General features: G+C 46.7%; 1 protein-coding gene across 4 annotated transcripts in view; it reads right to left on the reverse strand.

Moving 5' to 3' along the window:
• myocd (myocardin) overlaps positions 1-5000 on the reverse strand; it is a 39480-nt gene that overhangs the window by 33428 nt on the left and 1052 nt on the right. The gene's annotated exons all lie outside the window — the stretch shown is intronic.

Genomic DNA, 5000 nt, shown 5'->3' on the forward strand with positions numbered 1-5000 from the left:
AATACTGTGAATATATTTTTCAGTTAGTTAGTAAATTATATTGACCTATTTGTTTACACTGCTTGTGTTGTTTTTACTACCTGTACCCCCCCCCCCCCCCTTCCCCCATGCTGCTATGATGCCTGAATTTCCCCAAGGGGATCAATAAAGGAATATCTTATCTTATCTTAAAAGAAAACATATACCGTTTGTTCTCCAACAGTTCAAGATCAACTAATCGACACCGAATGCCAGTTAACTGAGGTGTCATATTAGCACTAATGCAAAGATGGCTCTACCAGGGAGTGCCCCCCCCCCCTCTATTATGTAACAGCAATTCCTCTCCTTGATCAGACATCTGCTTCAGGTTACGGTGAGGAGAGGCCATGACCCGCTGCCCTCCACATCGCAGGGAGGCAACGCCAACACCGGTATTAGTCCACTGACTGAGATCTGACAGAAACCCGTCACCGACACAGCCTTGGTTAAGGTAAACATGTGTTTTTTTGGTGAAAACCTCATTCCACCTGCGCTAATGAATGCCAATCTGTGTGCACAGCGCAGGTGTTCTTGAATGCACGCCCCAACACTCTGACCGTGGAACCGCGCCATTGAGAAGGAAAAAAAAAAGTATCAAACCATGGCATAAAGAATGTAAGATAAGATAAGATGTTCCTTTGTTTATCCCCTTGGGGAAATTCGGGTGTCATAGCAGCATGGGGGAGGGTATGGGCAGGGTAATAGTAGAAACAGATGAAGAACTATACACTGTGTTTTGGACATGTTTTGCACTTGTTAAGCCAATCCAAATCACTTAGACGATCTCTAATGTATTTACCAATAACCGTACACAATACTCTGACTTACCATCTTCATAATGTTTGAAAGCATTGCTCATGTGAAAAATAAAAACAGAAGTTATTTGGTTCTTTGTCTGGAGGCACTCAGGTTATTACTCCAGATGACATGGCTCTCTCTCTCCATTCTCTCTCTCCCTCCCTCTCTCTCTCCCTCCTCTCCCTCCCTCCTCTCTCTCTCTCATTGTTTGACTAGGAGCTTTTGTGCCTCACTCTATCTTACTAAACAACAAAGCACCTTGCATACACACTGACACGTCAGTGTTTCACCTCCTCAAAATGTATATACGCTCACCTCCCGCCTCTGTCTTTCTGCCAAGAAAAGGACGTCTGATGACAAATGAGAAATCATATATGTAGCAGAGGGAGTTTGTTCTGCCGAGCCCGACAGATAATATAACTCAAGGGATGAAAGCACCCCGTACACACATCTCATTGCGAGGACCGTCAATAAATCTGCCTGCAGAGTGGAGTAGTTGCCATACAACCTGGGCCATCCTCTAACCAGGCTCGCCTGTCTCTGTAGTGTAACATACCAGTAGACTCTACGAAGAGAGAGGGCGATTACTAAGACCATACTCTCAGACTCTCTCACTTTCACTACGAGACTACTCAACAGCAAAGCACCTCGCATACACATTCACAGCCTCTTAGATTTATAGTAAGAGTGCAAATCACGTCCGCCGATCGATCTGTGCCACGTTTCTTGGGGAGCCTAGGTCCCGGGTGTGTCGTTACGCAGCAGTTAGTGATAATTTTAGTGATTCATAGACCTACTCTCTGCCACCTGGCCAATACAATCAAAACGTGATGCCGGTAGGTCAACAGGCTATTTAACAACCCTGCACTAACTTTTATACTATAACTATAATATTAAGTTGAGCTAAAAAGCACTGGAATCATTTACTGGTGGGTTAAAAGGGGCTGGTAGCATTTACAGCAGTGAAACTTCTCTCATCATGTGCAGGAATGTACTTAGGGACTGATGTATGAGCACGTCTGTGTAACTTCTAATAAACAGGTATTCCTCATTGACGTGGAAGGTTTATGTAGTCTAATACCTCTGCTTAAAAAGAAAAATCTGCCCCGAAAAAAACAGAACTCCCAGGTTGCTGTCCCAATATGACCTCAGACCATCTAGATTTACCAACCTGGACAGATTTTCTCTCTCAAAATGAAGGTACAGGTGAGCCAAGAGTCTAATCTGTGATGTCACCAAGAAACAATTTATGGAGCTGCTCTGGGCCAATGACCGATGAGACTTTATAGTTTATACAGACCTCTTAACAGTAACCAGAGAGATTTTCTGAAAGCATGGGTGCATTTTCTGCACAATAGCACCACTGTGAAACAAAGCTATGCCGGGGCAAAAGCGTGGAATCAATAACGGTGATAGTCAGCGTTTCTGATCGACCCGGCTTGCATGTTTGGACAACTCGTCAACTTCCAACATCGGGGAAAATCAAACCACAACCGAATTTCTGTCAACGTCAATTCAACGTTTACATTCTGACATCCTTTCAACATTTAAAGAACCCACGTCAACCTCTGATGTAATTTTGGATTGATCTCGCTCAGGCATCTCTTCCAACGTCGAAAGAAATCAACCATAACGAAGTTTGAGTCAATGTCGATTCATTCAAGTTGAACATTTGAGCTCTGACATCTCGTCAAGAGGCGATGGAGGAAGGTCTCGGGCGGTTTGATTTCTGTTCTAGTCCGTCGATCAAACTGTCCCGGGTCATTGGAATAACGTACGGAAATTCTGATTCGGGGTGGATGTCACCTTTGAAGGTCCACAGAAGGCCCCCCCCCCCCTCCCTTCTCAAGCGGGAGAGTTCTTCATACGAGGACCAACGACAGCTACATGTGATTAGAAACTGAAACAGTTTTTTTAATTAGTTTTTTACATTTGTAATCTTTGTAACCACCATAATTAAACAGGTAATCTGAGTTACAATAGACGGTCGCAAACAAGTTAAATATTTCCCACTGTTCCATAACTTGTTTTCTTCCAGTCAAACTCCTCAAGAATGTATGCGACTATATCCAGGATCTACAGGGTCAAAAGCTCCAGATTGGGCCGGTTGATACAGAACATTCCTCGGGTGTTGAGTGCTCGGTGCACAAGATTGATTTAATATTTAACAAATATGATTTGTCACCTCGGCTCAACGGTGGAATTATGTAACGGCAGCCGGAGCACAGGCCCTTTCAGTGGTTAATCAAATCAGCATGAGAACCAGACACACACACACACACACACACACACACACACACACACACACACACACACACACACACACACACACACACACACACAGATCATGGAGGTCCGGAGGGAGCACTAATGTGAGATCTCTATCTCTACTTGTAGCTGGAGCCATGCAGGAGTAGTTCCCATCGCTCAGATACCGTAGTTCAAGCGTGGTGTGAGGAACAACAGTCGGCGGTTTCATATTTTTTACGGCTCACTGTATGCAACTTAAGCCATAATAGTTAAAAAGAAAAACTATTATCTCTGGCAAGCAAATCGGCTAAGACCTCCTCTGTCATCTGCAGTTTTTACAGATAGGGATTTAGAGAGCGCTCTCCGCCGTATTTCACTCATAAATACACTCACCAATCATGCTCGGCCGTAACTTGAATCGGTAGGCATTAATCCGCCCCGCTGCCTTGTGGGATCAAGCGAGACTGCGGGGCGCGGTGACCTTTTCAGAGGACTGAAGGCTGAGAGCGGTGCCTCTGCGCACATCTGCCGCATATTAAGTCGTCTAAAAAAGCACGTGGGTCGAGGGGGCAACGCGAAAACACAGAAGAGCCCGTCTCGTGTGTGTGTGTGTGTGTGTGTGTGTGTGTGTGTGTGTGTGTGTGTGTGTGTGTGTATGTTTCCGAGGGTTTAGTGTGCGGTGAACACAGGGAGACCCGCAGCCTCCCCAGAGGACCGTGGGGGGGGGGGTCATTTCCCACCCCGGCCCGTCTGCTCTAAACGGCACACAGAAAGGAAAAGCATCATTTACCCTCCCGGTTCTGGTAAACAATTACAGAGATTGCAGTGGAGTGGAGTTTGAAGGTTTGAAGCTCATTTCAAGTGCGTTCGACTTGTCGCCCCGCGCTTTGTTCACACCGGCCGTGCGACAGGCTCGATAAAAAGTGCTGCTTTTTGTAGTTAATCGTGTATATCAAATAAACACACGGCCATGAGAACGGGGGAGAGCGTTTCCGAAACAGTGTTCCTGATCTGGTCCTGCACCCGCCAGTAACTCTCCCCTCAGGGAGGTGGCAGTGTTGCTTAGACTACAGACCGACCGGAGGAGACGCAGCATGGAGGAGAGAACTACACATGCTTCAGGATAAGAGAATATTATGTACAGTACATCTGATCTTAGGAGCGAGGGAGAGAGAGAAAAGTTGTTGGCAGAGTGTGTGTGTGTGTGTGTGTGTGTGTGTGTGTGTGTGTGTGTGTGTGTGTGTGTGTGTGTGTGTGTGTGTGTGTGTGTGTGAGAGAAAGTTTGGTAGTGTGTGTGTGTGTGTGTTTGAGTGGGAGAGAGAGAAGGAGAAAGCGAGAGCTACAAAGCCACAACAGCTGCTGTGTGTTAAGGGGACTTTAAATCAGTGCTGTAGTCCATACCATTCCTACCTCTCTACATATCCACAGGTAGACACACACACACACACACACACACACACACACACACACACACACACACACACACACACACACACACACACACACACACACACACACACACACATGCACACGTAGGCACGCCGCTTCAATCTGGGGCTGCACCCCGATAACCTCTGACTCTCATCCTATCAGTAACCTCGAGTTATCAGCGCTCCCGGTGTTCCCCTCAACGGCAGCAGGTCAGCGGTTCCAAAACAAGTGCACTAACCATCGCCCTCACGCGAACCACTTTAACAGACAGGTACGGCTCACGCGTACCACTTTAACAGACAGGTACGGCTCACGCGTACCACTTTAACAGACAGGTGCGGCTCACGCGTACCACTTTAACAGACAGGTACGGCTCACGCGAACCACTTTAACAGACAGGTACGGCTCACGCGTACCACTTTAACAGACAGGTACGGCTCACGCGTACCACTTTAACAGACAGGTACGGCTCACGCGTACCACTTTAACAAACAGGTACGGCT

The sequence above is a fragment of the Notolepis coatsorum genome (genome assembly GCF_963971535.1).
Source record: "Notolepis coatsorum genome assembly, chromosome: 10".
In the NCBI taxonomy this organism is placed as follows: Eukaryota; Metazoa; Chordata; class Actinopteri; order Aulopiformes; family Paralepididae; genus Notolepis; species Notolepis coatsorum.